Here is an 18,094-nt window from a genome sequence, read left to right as displayed (position 1 = left end):
CACAGCAAAAGATAACTGATACATCTTCCCTTTGCCTCTGGGAACACTTCCCTCACCTACCCTTCTCAGCAATAACAAGCCACTAACTAGTGAGAAATCTCCTTCGGTTCTAAGCAAAACCTGCATAGGACTGCTTTCAGAAGTTTCCTCCTGATAATCACTTTCTTTCTGTATATATTTATGCAATATATCCTACAAGCCCAGCACTGTGCTGGCAGGCATAGGGTATTCATGGATGTATAAACTGAGGACTCTTCCCTCAGTGAACTCAATGCAGGTATCAATAACCCAAGCCCCCAAACAGTAGCAACACAAAACAAAATGTGAAGTGTTCAGTTGAGCTGGGCACCATAGCATGTGCCCATGGTGGGCAGAAGTATGAATAAATGGGCAACATGCAAAAAAGTGGTTTGGGGTCCAACTTCCCAAATCACCTTACTGAGGATTACTCCAATGCACAAATCCATCACCTCTGAGTGCAGGGGTGGCATAAAGAATGTGCAACCTGAGAAAGATTGTCAAGTATATTTCAGACAAGGCAACTGATGTGGCTCATGGCCTGAGACCCTGCAGGAAGAAACCCCCAAACTGGAGCCAGATAGCATATACAGTTTTGACTGCATAAAGAGGAACCAAGCCCAAGGGTTTCACAAGGGCTCATAAAAATAGGAAAGGTTTAGAGACTTCTTTTATTGATGTACAATTTATCTGTGTGTACTCAAGAGGAAAATGTCTTCTCTCATATATCAAGCTGTTGGTCACAGTCAACAAATCCCTATTGCCTTCTAAAAGAATTCCAAATTCCTTAACTTGATATTTACAGGCTCTCCATGATCTGGGGCTAAAGATTTGGAATTTAATCCTGGCACTGCCATTTATTCACCCTGGGAAGGATACTCCACATCTCTGAGTCTGTTTCTTAATCTGTAAAACTGGGATTTTACATGCATAGGTCACAGGGATGTTATGAGAAGTAAAAAGACATAATAATGTGCCCAGTATTGTCCCTGGTACACAGTGGATGTTGACTAACTGTAAAGTTCCTTCCCAGTAGTCCAACACCCTCCATCACAGTCAGAGAAGAGAGATCTCCACAGAAAAGTTTGTGAGATGCCAGGGAGGAGGTAAAGTTTCCTTGGTATAAAGGCATCTTGAAGTTGGATATGGTGAAAAGGGACCCAAGTGATGGACTAGGTCTCTGTGTCATTTGTTTGTTTGTTCTTACTGCACATCCCAAGAACATCTACATAGCAATCAGGTATCTAACTAAGGCTTTGCCAAGGTATTTTCCGAGAAAGGAACTTAGAAATGCTCACAGTTGAGTTTTACCCAAGCCAATCCTACTCCTGGTCCCACACTTCATACTCAACAATGGTCATTTGCCTCTTGTACTCAGAACACTGGTCCCATATTGGGAGCGTTCATACTTCCTTCTCCCATGTCTTCAGTGGAAAAAGCTTTCTAACCTTCATTTCCTTAGTGACATTCCAGGAAGACACCACTCCCACATCCAGGCCAACTGAGAGTCTTAGAGATAATCACTCCCTTATTGACAGGAAAGTCAGCCCACTGTTGGTAATAACTTCTTCCCTGTCTTTCTACAAATATACATTCATATTCTATAGTAAAACAAGAAACTGAACAGAACTAAATTTCCATCAGAGATCAATCAATACCATTGACTGGAGCAGCATTTCACTGAATGTGAGGCGCCAGGGAGCCATGGAGATCCTCCTCCCCTCCCCCCCAAAAGTGCACATGCTGCCCTTCTGTCAATCTCTGGAATTTCACTGCAGGAATAGTTGTAGATTATCTACAAGTATCAACCCCTGTCTGACTATAGCCCACAGCTGGGGAGAAGCTATAGCTATTAAAACATCAACCACTGACTCAGGATTAAAGCGAAATAGGCTCCTTCATAACTCATCCTATACGGAGGACCAGTAAGGAAGACCCTATCCCTGCACTGTGGTTTATAAACTATAGTAATTCCCAATCCCCATAGTTGTTCCATCACTCCAGTCCAAATCATAGTTCTGACCCCTCATAAAGGGAATGGATATAATTTGTTAAGTGACTCAACGTGCCAAGCCTTCTGCTTGGTCCTTCATGCATCATTCATTCCTACAACATCTCTGTGAGTAAGGCATTATTATTTCCATTTTACATAGGAGTAGACTGAGGCCAATGAGCCAAAGATAACACAGTTAATAAATAAAATCTGAATCAAGGCCCATGTAGCTTAAAGCCTATGACTTTACACCCAAGACTCAACATGTAGAGTTGCACTCTCTTAGTATATATTCTAAATACACCTGCCTTTGTTTGGGAGTTTGTGCCTTTTTCCCTGGTTTCCTATAACTCCAGCACAGTGTCATGTGCTTGGAGGTAGTGTTCACAATGGCAACAGATAAAGTTACCTTCCAAATCCTTCCCAGAGCCTTCTTCCATCAGAGGCCCACTGAAACCTAACCTAAACAGAGGGCATGTGAATGTAGTCACCACATTCAACAAAAGTAATGCCTTTTATACAACATTTAACACGCTATGTTGTCATGACAGGATGCCATGAGTTAAAACCAAGATGAAAAGACATGAGAGGAAGTATAAGGAGAGCCCAACCAGAAGACATGCAGAGAGGGTAGACAAAGAGTTACCTTTTCTGTGAGCTCCCTCTTCACCTGGGAAAGAAGGTAGCACCACTAAGCCTCTCCCAGGGTAGGGAGCTTCCCCTAGTTTTTGAACCTGGCTGAGCCCCTCATTCAGGCCCACCTCATGACCTCTCATAAAGGGAGGTCACCACCACCTGGGGGCTCCATTAAAGCCAATGCAAACACAACTCTCCTAGCAGAAATCAGCTCTCCATGCTCTTCCCTGAACTCTCCCACGTTGTCCCAGAGCTTGGACCAGGTAAACAATCAGTTGTCAATGGCAACCAAAACCCACTGCTTCAAATCTGACTGGGTTGGAGGGATGGAAGTCAAGGAGGAGTCAGGACCAAGCTCCCTTTGTGTCTAATACATTCACTTCACAATCTTCATGCCTTATACTCATGTAAGTCTTCAACTTTTTAAAGAGCTTTCCAGTAGCACCTCATCATCCCTTATTCCAGCAGACAGGAACTCCTGCAGTTGTTTTGTCCCTCTCCACAAGCCTCAGGACCTTTGGAGACCAAAAGACTTTCAGCAGAGGAAGAGCAGAAATATGACCTTCCCAATAAAAAGCCACAGAATCACCCAGCCTTACAGATGGACAGGGCCTTAGCAGCTCTCTAACTAGACTTCCCTTATCCTAGCAGGGGTGTCCTGTAAACCAGCACTGTCCAAGAGAATTTTCTATGATGATGGAAACGACAGATTTCCTCTGTCCAATACAGATGTCACTTGATAGTCACATGTGGCGACTGATCACTTGAAATGCAGCTAATGCAATGGAGAAGCTGAATTTTTTATTTTATTTTAATTTTAACAAATTTTAACTTTAATAGCCACGTGTGGATAGTGTCTACTGTATGGGACAATGCAGCTCTGCGGTATCCCAACCAGACCTCACTGCAATGGTAATTTACGACCTCAATTTGCTACATGGTATTCTGCAGACTAAGAGCATCAAGGAATTTTATACAGAGGATACCCTTCCATATGTGCTGAAAGAACCATGAGATGAAAAGGCCAACTGGATTACCCTTTGCATACAGTTTAGATATTGATCACTTCAATAATAAAATGCTTACATATTCTTACAGACGGAGCAGGTTAGAAACAGAGGAAACGCAGAAGACTATCTAGCCCAACCCCTCATTTTATCCATGGGGAAAGAGACATGCTATGCCTTTCTCCTCAGACTGTACTTGACTCCTGTCTTCTAGGGCGTGCTGTGTGTCTCCATACTTACTTCTAAAGATTCTGACAACCTGCCCAGGTATTCTGTATCTCTAGGTATACCAGGGTAAGAGCCAGACTGGAGAGAAGAGATTACAATTATCACCATCAGCATCAGCCACCAGGATCTCCTCCTGTGATTTCACAAAGGACCCAGAGGTCAGGGGTAAACTGCAGGTAAAGGGCTAAGGGGCGCTCTGGGCCCAGACTGAATGCAGAGCTCTGAGGCTCCGCTCTCATTACTGCCCATTCTCCACCTTCACTTGTCCAGTCACCTATTTGGAAAGCCCCTGATTTGAATGTTCAGAAAAAAACACCATTTTCCTCTCATCTTAGCTCAAAGCAGTGGTCTCAGTTTAAATTTGGGGCTTCTAGGCAAAACTGGCTCCCAGAGCAATCTCTTTTCCTTTGTCATTTGCTGGAAAGGGGGAGCCCCCACTGGTGTGGGTACTAGAAATGAAGATTCTGAAGTTATGGAAAGAAACTAATTTTCTTATAAAAAGAAAAATAAACCTTTTTCTGTCTTTTTTTTTTTAACTGGACGTTAGTAAGAATGCAGATGCATGTCAGCCTAATTTTTATTAGTGTTATTTAGAGATCTTTGGTCATACTGTTAAGGAGAACCGTCTATGACACGTAAACATTTATTCATCAAACACTTATTGAACACCTTCTTTTCAGTCACTATGCTCGGCATAGCATTATCTTATAGAAGAGACAAATAACATTGATCCACTCAATATTTATTGAGCCACTACTAGACAGAAAAATTTCCTATCTTCATAGAACTTATGTTCCAGTAATCGGAGGCTTTCAATACTCATGGGTACAAAATAAAACTATCATTTCAGATAGTATAAGTCCTAAAAGAACATAAAAACAGTAGGCTAGAGCGTGATGAATGGGATGGGGGTGACTTGAGCTATAGTGGTCAGGAAAGGCCACTTTAAGGAAGTGACATTTGAGCTAAAGCCTGAATGTTGGGAAGGAGTCAAATGAGAGGATGAGAGATACCCCAGGTCGAAGGAATCACATTGCAAAAACCCTGAGATAAGAACTAGCTCGACATGTTTTAGGAACAGAACACTGGTAAGGCTGGAGTGAAGTGAACAAGTGGGAAGTGTTTCAGAGAAGAGGTCTGAGAAGGAGGGAGGTTCAGATTACATAGGGCATTACAGGCAAGGTAAAAGGTGTGGATGCTATTCCTAGAACAATGGGAAGGCACTCGGGAGTTTTAAACATGAGCGAGAGATGATCAGATTTATGAATACAGAGTCCATATGGACTCTGAGAAACAAACTGAGGGCTTCAGCGGGGAGGGGGGTGGGGGAATGGGATAGACCGGTGATGGGTAGTAAGGAGGGCACGTATTGCATGGTGCGCTGGGTGTTATACGCAACTAATGAATCATCGAACTTTACATCAAAAACCAGGGATGTACTGTATGGTGACTAACATAATAAAAAAATATGATTATAAAAAAAAGATTTATGAATACAAATACATACAATTATGGATAAAATATTTACAATATAGGAAGATGACTACAAAGCAGGCCATTACAAAGTATTATAGGACCTATGTTAATAAAAAAACCTGCAGGAAAGAATAGGCAGGTCCCTTGGGGTGATGGCATTCCAGGCCATCAGAGCAGATGCAAAGGTATGGAAATGTGAAACAACACCGTGAACATGATGGCATACTGGAGGGGACCACAGGTGGTCGGTCAGCATGGAGGCCAAGTAGGTGTGAGTCACCTTTGGGAGATCTTAGACACCAGCCCCAGAAATTGAAATTATTTTGCAGGCCACTGGTTCTTAACTTGACTCTTAAAATACTGGTATCGGGCCCCATACCAGACCAATCAGATCAGAAATTCTGAGGTGGGAGGGCAGGCACCGGTGTATTTAAAAGCTCTCTGGGTGATGATAATGCAGGGGTAGGGTTGAGAACCATGCTGTAGCTGATGATTGAAGGGCCCTGCAGGGTTTGAGACAAGCAGTAACAATTATTTATTTTCCGTTACAAATTTGTTTTTCTAAAGATTATATTTTAGAATACGATATTTTTAAAGTATAATCTATTCAAGCAATGATGACAAATTAATTATCTACATTTGCATTAAAAAGTTCTGAACATCATCACAAATGGAGTCACAAGTTTCCACTCCTCCGGAACTCTGGCTCTTATGACAGTTTACGAGAAACCTAGAAACTTCCAAACAGAGGAAACCATCAACAGTACAGTTTGTGGATTTTAGAGCCACAGGGATACTCCCGAGAGCCCCCTTACTTTATAGATAAAAAAAGAGAGGCCCAGAGGTACCCAGGGTTAGCAGCAAGGCCAAGGCTACCCAGGGTTAGCAGCAAGGACAGAACTAGAACCCAACCTGTTTCTACCTCGCCATGCTGCCACTTGTTTATTAGTCAAGAAAAGCCATCCTAATTTCTGGACGTGGCATCTTTCACAATATTAAACAGATCATGAAAGAGCACTTAATTTTAGAATAGCAATGTAAAAGAGGACATGGGGGGGAAAAAAGGACAAACTAATAAAATACAGTTTGGGACACATACAACTTTATTTTTCAGGTTATCCCCTTAGTTTATGACTGCTAAAGTTACTGCTTCTTCTCATGCTTGCTTTTGCTGTTTCCATGGGCTTCTTAAACTGAGAATTTGTTCAAAGTAATACAAGTTTTCTGCAGGTTAGTGATTCTTGTTCAAGGCACATATTTCAAGACGTAGACCCACATCTTTCTCCAGTCTCTGGAAGAGAGAAGGGCTTGAGCAAGAGATGTAGAAGACTGGGTCCTTTCCTCATGTGGCAGGATGCATTTCAGGACAGAAGCCCTGGCTCTCTGTTGGAACCGAACACCCGAGCATCATTTGAGTCTACATTTGACATACCATTCCAGCATCGGAAGCTGAACTATACCATACATTTTAAAGGTGCGCCAAGCAAATGCAGCAGCAGTGGTAGCTACATTTATACTTCCACCTTTGAGTTCCAGACCCAAGATTCATGCAGCAGCAGTGACCAACCACATGGTTCTTCTCCACTTCTTGATGAAGTCTTTCATTTTACTTTCCTCTGGACAAGGTGGAGGAAGTGCACGGAGATTTTAAATGCCAGCTGAGTTTATCTGAAACAGAGGTAAAGGATGTCTCAGCCAAGGGCACTGTCCAATCTGGATCCAGCGATAGCCATAGCAACTGACTTTGTACATTTAAGTGTGTGAGTTCTGTAGTGAATCCAAAAGATAGTGCTTCTTGCTACTCACAATGACCAAAGAGGAGACTGGGTTCAAGCTGGACTGTGTGCCAGCCATGAAAGCTAGGACCATCCCCAGTAGAGGTAGATATTGCAATAGGGTCAACAGAAATAAGGCTTGGCCAAGGCTTGGTCATGCAAAGGTGGAAGCAAATCTTTAGGCATTAAAAATCAGTCAAGTAGCCCAGGAGCAAGACTACATACAGATGAGCTCAGGAGGAGGAGCATGGAGCTTGGAAATTGGTTCGGAGCAAGTCTATGGGTGAATTATGTGAGGTCCACAGTAAAGGGCTACCCAGCCCAAGGGTGGTCACTTCTGACTTTCAAGGGACCGAGCTCAAGACAGCCATCAGTATGCTTTCTTCAGCCAGAAATCCTCTGAAATTGTCTCGGCATCTTCTCAGGATATACCCAGAATTCTACCACTGTCCGGAATAGAGGTAAGGTGCCCAGAACTCAGTCTATGTTTCTAAACTGTGAAATTACACTTTGCAGTCCTTTAAGATCTTTAGAAATTACTTTCATGAATAACTCAGGTGTTTTGTTTTAAACTCCCAAAGGACATCACTACTCTACATTATCTAGTTTTTTCTACAGCCTCTCAGAGGCGTTTAGAGACTTATCCAATGTTTTTAATCCCTGAGTAAAGGTCCTAAAATAGTTCTATGTCCTGTTGTAATATTTATACATTTCTTCTTCTACTTTTATATTGTTTCTTTTTACTTTTATGCAACTCCAATTCTAGAGCCTTTTATGTGTTTTAGAAACTCTTTTTCTCTCCTATTTTCTGGAGTGCATTCAGCTTATAAACACCTATAAAGAACACCAACAAAAAATATATTTTGATGTCATGAACAGATTTAGGCTACAGGACGCACGCTCTAATGCAGCATTAGGTGAGGACATTTGTCTCCATACTGCGTTTATATCACTTGCAAGGTGATTTGTCAAAACAAATACTTTACCACTCTTCTCTGTAAGACTTCATCTATTCCATGCATGGTGGTTCTTTTCTATTTTTAATGCATCTGGAAACACAAAAGATGATTCGAGTGTCACTGATGGGGGAATTCATGGTTCCTTCCTTCTGTGTGAGTGATCAACCACCCATCAGCAAGTCCTGCAGTCGCTGCTTGCTCTTCCTGGATCCTTCTGTTGCCTGTTCGAATCCTCAGTCCGAGGATTGCCAGGAATGTCTTCTGGAGCCAGGGCTGGTGTGCCCATGTAACCTTCTGGCCTACATCCACTCTGAGGCATTCATACCAACATGCCAGGAAAACACAGAGCTTTTTTTTTTATATATATACATTTATTTTTCTGTCCTTCTCATCTTCAAACGTCATCTTATCTGTGCCATGTTTTAAATAGAGCTAAGGGGACTGTGGGTGGCTTGCGTTTGATCCCTGTATGGTCCTGGTGAGGATATGTGGTTCCGGACAGAGCAGCAGCAGGAAGCAGAGATTTGGAGTGCTAGAAGTGGGTATTGGGGTCATCTCCATCACGTACCCCCTTCTCACTCATGGAACTGTTTCAGGCAGCAGAGGCACCCACACAAGAGATACACTCAGCCATCCTCATCTCCTTCAGACACTCTTATTTCCAGTAATGGTATTTGGCAGGCAAGTTGCTGCTTCTTTAGAATAACCTGCAGTGAGGCAGGTCTTCAGGTGCAGGAAGGAGGTTCCATTGTGCTAAGGAGAAAAAGATAAAACTGTAGTTGGTGCTTCTCTAGTTTGCAGGCAATCTTCTCCATCCTCTATAACTCTAATAAGAGCCCCTTCATAGGGCACGAGGCAGTATTCCAGCTCTGAAGGCCCCACCTCAGGTGTAAGACCGGGTGTCTGATTTTGCCTTAGAGCATGGATTCACGAGAATTCAAATGTAATTTACATACATTATGGAAATATGGCACTGGAGCTAAAACAGACTATAATAATCAGAGTTCAGATGAATCGAAACTCTTACCTTTCAGAGGGGAGACATCTCTTTTTTCTTTGTGAATCTCAAAGTGAAGGGCCACAAGGGGCTGATTTCCAACTTCCTTCCAACTCCTACACCTTCACACTGGCTCTTACTCCTGCCACACAAGGCAGTGAGCTTCTTGTTTTATAATCTCCACAGGCTGCAGCGAGAGTCCACTCCACCCAGACTTTTAAGGCCTAGTAAGGAGGACTGGCACTGTCCTCCAACCTGTGGAGCAAAATTCAACAAGAAGAAGCCCACAAGGAAGGCACGGATTTTCCCTATCCCCAGCCCCCTCTCAGGACGGCAGCCGCCTGCCTTGAAGGCAGAGGCAGGTGCAGCCGTTCCATCTGAGAGCTCTGCCTGGCTCTGTGCGGGACTCAAAATCATCTGGCACCATGGACACTTCTACATTAAACAGTGTTTCGCACCATTTTCGGAGATAACTTACAGGAGGCACAATACAGGTTTCAATATTGGAACATGAAAATGTAAACATTTTATTTTGTGCTACAATGAAAGAACTTCTCAGTCCAGAAGATGTCCATCTCTCAGCCACTTTCCGAGTTATTCTCTGGGCCCTCAGCCTATGCGGGACCCCTCAGAAACTAAGAGGCCGTCGGGCGGTATTTATGCCTGTGGTTTTGATCTTCGGAAGCAGCTCCGACTAGGAAGAGGAGAAAATTGGGAGGTAATCCTCTCAGGCTTTGATGTGGAAGCCCACAAGGCCTGCAGAATGAAATGTTCTGGGAGGTGTGCAACTAGCCCTGGCTTCCAGGAGCAAAGTCTGGGCCAGAGGACCAGGGTCTGTGATGGCATGGGACATTTTTGGTCAAGTGCCTGAAGCCACATGGGACTCTCACGTTTCCGTGCAGTAGCTGTAAACCCACTTGCACCCTGACCTCCTGGGATAAAGAACAAACTGGGTACCAAAGGGCAAGGAGAAAGAGGAAAGGACAGTGCTGAGGTGGGAGCATAACCTTGGGGCAGAGGTAGAGCCAGATCCCATGTTGTTAAGTACAGTTTACAGTTCATCTCGATTCCAGTTACTGCGATCTAATTTACCCACTCCCATGGGAATTTCTAGAGCCATCCAAAAGTAATAACAATAACCCATTGTGTTAGTTGAGTCCTGCTAAACAGGGCTAATTCCTCATAATGACTGTAAATATGAGCATTCACCACAAAGTGTAATAATTGGCCTATCACACCCAGAGTGTCAAACTGACTTGAATGTCAGCTTTGTCCAGTATTTGCATCGCTTTGTTTTTTGTGGGAGGTGCTTGTGATTTGTGTGTGTGTGTGTGTGTGTGTGTGTGTGGTAAAATATCCATAACATAAAATTTAGCATTTTAACTATTTTTAAGTGTACACACAGTCCAGTGGCATTAAGTACATTTTTTGTTGTACAGCCATCACCACCATCCCTATCCAGAATCTTTCAGTATCAGCCCATACTGAAAACTGCGTTATTTTTCACACAGACCGTGAGCCACCCCAGACCCCAAAGCACGAGGAATCTGTCTGTCTTCCTGTTCAGTCTTGGGGAGAACTCTAAGATACAATATTATATAGCATTCTAAGCTTTACAAAGCATTTGTCTTCCATGCACACATCAACTTACATATCTTCTGCAAAAGGAGAAGAGCAAGTTTCTGAGAGGGGACAGACTTGCTCAAATAGAACAGTGACAGCAGATGAAATGGGCAAGGCTTCCCATGCACATCCCACTGCACCTCATCACGTCTAACACTGAGGAGGTAGATGAGAAGGGTCCACGGAAGTAACACCTAAGGACATCCTCCAAGGGCAGAGCTGTCTCTTGTCCCACCCTCTACTTTATGTGATTTTCACTGCTTTGAGGAGGGAGAGCCAGAGCTGCCTGAGGGCCCATAAAGAGAAGGCAGTCTCATATACTACATGGCACAGGGTACTCGTTACAAAAGCCAACTTGGGTAGTTTAGCACTTTCTCTCCTCTCCTTATTCCCTTGCATCAAAACAAACCCACACTCCATCCACTTTTTCACAAGATAACCATAATAAAACCCTCCCCATGCCCTCTTCCCAACAAACATCTCCCCTATTCCTGATGATCATTTTAAGCAGATTTCTCCTGCATGAAAATGGAAGCAACAAACAGACCCTGCCTAGTGTGATTTCCCCTTGCTACACCTCATAGGGATGGCTTTGCCCATGACTGGACTCGCTGTATTGATTTCCTAGGGCTGCCACAACAAATTACCACAAACTAGATGGCTTAAAACAAGAGAAAAGAAAAACAAAGAAAACAAAACAAAACAAAAAGACAGAAAACCAGAAATGATTCTCTCACAGTTCGGACCAGAAGTCCAAAATCAAGGTGTCAGCACTGCCATGCTCCCACCTAAGGCTCTAGGGAAGAATCCTTGCTTGCCTCTTCTTAATTTCTGTAGCTCCTGGCAATCCCTGGCATTCCCGGTCTGGTAGCTATCTCACTCATCCCTGCCTCCACCTTTGCATGGCCTTCTCTTCTGTGTCCTCTGCTCTTACAAGGATGTTGTCCATTGGATTTAGAGCCCACCCTAATCCAGTATGACCCCACCTTACCTTAACTAATGACATCTGCAAAGACCCGATTTCCAAATAAGGTCATATTCTGAGGTTTCAGGTAGACATGAACTTTCAGAGGACACTTATTCCACCCTATACACCTATCTTACATCTTTAAGATGTGTTAAATCCAATTTCTTGTTTTCTTTGGAGTTTTTGTTTTTGTCTTTAGCAGCTGCTCCATTCCAATCCTGTTCTTGGCCACTTTGTTAGAAACCTTTCTGAGGCATCTGCCTCCATTCCCCTTACCCCATTAAACATCTCCAAACCTCACTTTGAAATGGGCACATGGCTGGGTGTTCTACACAACTGATGAATTATTGAACACTGCATCTGGAACTAATGATTTACTATATGTTGGCTAATTTAATTTAAATAAAAAAATAAAAATAAAAAACTAAAATGGGTGCATGGACACCAGGTCAAGAAGGAAATAATAGTAAGTTGCCCAGAGAGAGTTCATTATTTCAAGTATCCATCTCTCCACATTCACCCAAGAAGCAATGTGTGCCCGTCTCACATTCAGCATTGTGTTGGGGGCTATGGGGTTCCTCCCCTCAAGGGGCTTAGAGCACATAAGAGAAGTGAGCTACTGCATAGCTAAATGAGCAGGCAAAGTAAGAGAGTCAAATACCGAAGGATGGAGTAGATGTGTGCAGATGGAGCAGCAAACGACACGGGACAAACTGGGAAAAGGCACGAAGGGACAAATAAGCCTGGTGTTTTCTGGGGACTGTGAACAGAACACATCTGACTACACAATGGGCTTTGCTGCAGAGAGTGGGTTGGATCAGTGATAAAGCTGGGAAGACTACTGTTTATGGATGTGCACCTGATTCTATAGGGCCTTGAGTCCAGGCCAAGAAGACCCATTAAGGTTTTCTAAGCAATTGGGGAGCTTGACTAAGTGGTGTTCAGGGAAGCCAGATCTAGTTGGGTGTGCAAGATGGACTGGGAGGAGTAGAGAGTTGGCAAGGAAGCCCTGGCTGAGAGCCCAGTTAAGAAGATAGGCTTCGAGGCCAGAGCTTTATTCCTCCACTATCAGTGAATCCCTGTCCATTGCAGTAACCTTCCATCAGACACTCAATCAATACAGCCATCCTGACATGGCTGGGGGTAGGGCACCTGGCTGGCTTCCAGCCCTCCCTCCCCATTAACATGATGAGTTGCAGAGGGCATGTCAGGCAGAGCTTTCAGTAAATTCCAGGAATGGAGATCCCCTTCAGACACAAATCCCTGAAGGGAAGCTCAGGAGTGCTTTGCAAATCAACACATGAACGCCTCTTATGGACAATGGCCTGTCCAGAGAGGGCAGAATCAGCATCTCAGCTCAGATCCTGTTTCTTCCCATTGTTGTACTTCCCTAGGACTGGTGCTAGCATCCAGGAGGTAACAAAGTGACCCCAGCTTAGGCACTATTTTGCAGCACAGAACACCATATAAGTGATTAGTGTCTCTGATTAGATGGGGAGCTTCCCAAGAAGAGTGGACTGCCTTCCCCATAAGACTCCCTCTAACAGAGTCCTTACTGTCATTAGACACAAAGTCCAGGGGAGGTTGTAACAAACCCCCACCCACTCCCTCCTCTCCATTCACCCACAAACTCCCCTGCTGGGGACCTTAAAGATCAGAGGGAGAGGTGGAGGTGACATTGAAGGGGCAGGAGCAAACCAGAATACGGTGGGCAGAATAATTTCTGAACTCCACAAGGTACATCTCTTAGCCTCTTTTCTTCCCTGAGGGCTTCTTAGAGAAATATGAGCAGAAGAGGGGAGCTCAAAGTATCAGGAGGACGGCTGACTCCTTTGGCTTCCCTTCTCCTTAAGAAAAGCTTTGTACGCCATCACAGGAGGCTTCCTCTGGCCCCACATCCACCACCATCCTTGCTGGACTGTAGACCAGCCCAGAGAAATATGCCTCAGAAAAGAGCTGTGGCCGGTGCCTGCAGGGGAAAGGGGCAGGCATGGAATTTCCTGAATGCAGCTAAGGTAAAGGGGAGTAAAGGCACACTCTCCATTTCCACCTGCTTTTAAACTGGAAGTTCAAGCGTCACTAAAAATAGATGGTACACAGGACAGGAGTCCACAGGAAAATAACCGTCCTCCAGATTGTTCTCCCTTTTTTAGTAATCAATCTAATTTGAAAGACATAACAACTTCCACCCCCTTTATTTCTGAAAAGAGATGCAAACAGGTGATTTATTTGTACTAAAATTAAACTCCCTCTGTGTGTAGCTTCTTGATGGTATTCATATATTGAATCTGACTCACACTTTTGATGTGGAAAGGTTTTATTAACATAACTACTTATCCCAGCCCACTCCCACTGGGATTCATGGCTCTTGCCCAAAGTACATTTTGGCTATTTCTATGTTACCTTAAATTCTGGCACAGATTAATGTCTCATGACAAGCACATTCACAGATTCTGTGAGAAATTCCCAGCTGTCCCTGGGTAACAATAATGAAGCAAAATTGAAAGTAAGAAGCAGCCTTGGCTATACAAGCGAAGACCCCCGGATTGCAGAGTCTAGAGACCCGGGATCTTATCACAGCACCGTGATCCAGCCACTTGCGTCCTCAGGGTCTCAGGCTCCTCATCTGTAGAATGAGATTGCTGGCCTCACACAGTTCTCAGTTCTCTTCCAACTCTGACTTCCTGTGATTGTAAAAGACATTTAAAAATATCTCCAGGGAAAGAAATCTCACAATATTATTTAGTCATGAGAAGATTGAACTAATGATATCTAATATCTCTGGATTCTAAAGTCTGTTATTCTATTATATACAATGGTTTTTTAATGTGCAAAGATTAGTAAAAAAATTTTTTTTAAACAAACAAAACAGAAGACTCCTTTTTTATTGCCCATTTTAAAAGAACCGAAGTTAAAGAGCCTAAAATAAAACCTCCAGCCATTCTGTGCTCACACACAGAGAAAGTGGGTGGATGAGATCAAAGCTATACAACATCTGGGGTGGCAAAGACTTGTGGTAACTGGGACTGTTTGCTGACTGAAACAAGACACAACAGTTATGAGACACTATACCACAGTCCTAATCCATGTTACTGCTAGACCTTTTGCCACAGAAGGAGCCCAAGATCCCAACATATCAATGACATTATATGGAAAAATAATCCATTCTCTCTTGACAAAGACACAGTGAAGTGGCGGACCCTGGAGCATCAGACCAGCATCTCAAGATACTTAAGAACTTGGGTGGGCCAACCAAGGGATCAGCAGATGCCCAGTTTGGATGTTACTGTATAAAAACTGCTATCCAAGTTGAAGTCACCCTAGTTAACAGGCCATAGATTAGTTCAGGTAACAGTGGAGGTACAAAGGGGGTACAATATAGGGACAGAAAGGTAAGATTCATCACCAAATACTCCACTGAATCTGGCCATGGCAGGGAAGAGAGATGGGTGAGAGGTGAGGTCAGGTGATCAAACATCAGAAAGGTTTTGTCAGGCCTCAAGTTTAAGCAGAGACTGTCACTTAACACAGTCAGAAGTAAACTAAGCTCTCAAGGGCTGGGAATAGATTTTGAGTGCTGGTATGCAGAAGATGCTCAACTGTACGTGTTGACCACATGGAAACTTACAAAGAAACTACTGCTCCATTGTTTACTGAACAATATTTCCCATTCATGGTGGCTCAGACTGCCAGGTCAGCTGCAAGAGAGGGAAATGGGAATAAGGGGTAACTTTCTAAGCTTAAAGGTACCTGGACCGGTTCATGTCCCCTGGAAAGAGGATCCCACTTCATCAACCACCCTGGGTACCACTGACGGAAAGGAGCTGTGTTATATGGATGGGTTGGGGATCTACCAGAGACTCAATGTCCTCATAGTCCAAGTTGGGTGGGACTCTTGGAAAAGGGGTATTCATCTATTTAAAGAAATACCCCTTAGCAGCACCCCTTGCCCAGCTGTCTTAGGGTCTTAGAAAAACTAAAAGATTTCAGGTTGCTGGAAGTGGTTGGACACAAACGGCCCTCCACAGAGTCATTGAAATGAATGAACAGTTAAAGTCTCTGGGTGTCTAATTCCTGAGCACTTGGATCAGGCACATGTGATGAACCCCAAGAATAACCACCAGTTAAGCCTGTTTTCAGAGAAGGTGTGCCCTTATGAGGAGAACTAGCATTAGATAAAGTAATGATTGTTTTCAGTTGAATCTTTTGAGAAATTACGTTTGAAACTAGGTATTGCATTCCTTTAAATTCCATTTCTTATGACATATCCACCTTCCAAAAGAGAGGACAGTTAACCAACACACCTGGATTCTATTAGAGATACTTTATTTGAAGAAGCATATCTAAATACAGTCTGAGTCAGTGGGTTTTATATCTGGAAAATTTCTGGGCCTCTCATAGTCATCCATGCCTGTGTCAAGGATTTAGCTAGCCACTTATTCAATACAATCAAACTCAATCTCATACCAATTACTTGGCGGCACCTCCAAATTTTAATACATGGAAACAGACCCACACATATATGGTCACTTGGTTTATGACAAAGATGACACTACAGTGCTGTGGGGAAAGGATGGTCTTTTCAACAAATGACTCTAAGCCAACTGGATAGCAAAACAGGAAGAAAAAAAACAAGAGAATCTTTCCCTCACCACATAGGAAAAGCATTTTCAAATACATTACTGATCTAAGTGTAAAAAGTAAAACAGTAAAGTTTTTTTCAGTATGAAATTTAGAGTAGACACAGCTTTCTTAAACAGGACACAAAAACCACTAACCATAAAAGAAAATATTTTATAGACCAGACATTAAAATTATTAATGTATATTCATCAAAATACACCATGAAGAGCATGAAGAGGCAAACCATAGACTAGAAGGATATATTCGTAATACACTTATCAAAGGATTCATATCCAGAATATATAAAGAACTTCCACAACTCAGTAAGAAAAATTCAGACAATTCAATAGCAAAGATAAGGCAAAACATCCAAAGATTCACTTTACAAAAGACAGCATCCAAATGGTCAATAAACATATGAAAATATTCTTGACTTCATTCACCATCCAGGAACTACAAATACAACAAAACAAAACCCATCCAAAATGTGGCACTACCACATACCTACCAGAAGAGCTAAAATAGAAAAGACAAATAATACCAACTGTTAGCAAAGATGTGGAACAACTAGAAGAATCTTCCCTGCTAGTGGAGATGTAAATTGTTACAACTACTTTGGAAAACTATTTGGCAGGATTTAACTAAAGCTAAACATACTCATACCCTATAGCCTGGTAATTACTCTCTTAAATATATACTCCACAATACTGGGTGCATGTATTCATCAATAGACCTACACAAAAGTGTACACAGCAGCTTTATTCATAACAGCTCCAAACTGGAAAAAACTCAAATACTCAAGTACCTTATACAGTAAAATGGATAGAATAAATTGCAGTATATATATATACAGTAAACTATTATACAGCAATGAAAGTGACAGGTAATTGCTACACTCAGCAGGGATTAATCTCACACATGTAACGTTGAACAAAAGAAGAGAGACACAAAATAGTTATATACTTGAAGATTCCATTTATGTAAAGTTTCAAAACAGGCAAACTAATCTTAAGGTACTGGAAGTCACCCTGGAGATTAGCCTTGAAGGGAGGGACTGGTAAAATGGAAAGGGACACTGGGGGCCCAATGACCTGGAGTAACGTTCTGTTTCTTGATCCATATGCTAGTTAATGCAAGTGTGTTCACTAGGTAAAAATTCACTGAGTTTAGGATTTGTGTACTTTTCTGGATGAATGTTATACTTCAGTAAAAAGTTTACAACATGAAAACATAAATGCAAATTAAATTTAAGACAAAAAGTCTATGTGGGGAAAAGAATCCATGAAAATTAACTTAAAATCCAAACCCATTAAATGACAGTGAAATTGATACTTTCTTATTGTTGATTTTTCTGTTCTAAAATGAAAACTGGCTTTTTTTATTTAAGATCTATGCCCCACTTTCAAAAAGAATTGGAAGCCACAGTCTTATTTATTGAACAAATACACACTTGAGGCCTTTTTTAGTCTTCATTGGAAGCTTTTAGGACATCAGAATTGTTAAATTTTGCTTGATTTACTTTTACTTTTTTCCCATGTTAATATATGGGTTTTTAAAAATGCAATTTTTCTTGGCTAACACCCTCTAATAAAGATTAACAACCCTAATATTTACATAGCCAGCAAGCAAATTCAGCTGAGCCGAACACAGTCTACCCAATCAGAGTGTTCAGAAGGCTTCAGCCAGTGGCTATCGTTCAGGTCTAACAGGCTCGTGTTCACTGGAAAGGGAAGATTGGGAGCAATTATCTCAGTAATCCAAGCCAAGAAACACAGCCATGCTATTCGGGTGGG

General features: G+C 42.5%; 1 protein-coding gene and 1 long non-coding RNA gene across 5 annotated transcripts in view; both read right to left on the bottom strand.

The window, feature by feature from the left end:
* Positions 1–18,094, bottom strand: part of LOC103678822 (kalirin RhoGEF kinase) — a 453,600-nt gene that overhangs the window by 322,475 nt on the left and 113,031 nt on the right. The window lies entirely within an intron of this gene.
* On the bottom strand, positions 6,439–9,393 carry LOC103678750. The gene is made up of 2 exons (XR_572748.1): positions 9,120–9,393; positions 6,439–8,845 (listed from the first exon to the last, which is right to left on the bottom strand). It is a non-coding gene; the product is annotated as an uncharacterized LOC103678750 (long non-coding RNA).

The sequence above is a fragment of the Ursus maritimus genome, unplaced genomic scaffold (assembly GCF_017311325.1).
Source record: "Ursus maritimus isolate PB19 unplaced genomic scaffold, ASM1731132v1 scaffold_4, whole genome shotgun sequence".
NCBI classification, from domain to species: domain Eukaryota; kingdom Metazoa; phylum Chordata; class Mammalia; order Carnivora; family Ursidae; genus Ursus; species Ursus maritimus.
This window is presented reverse-complemented; position numbering and strand designations above follow the sequence as displayed.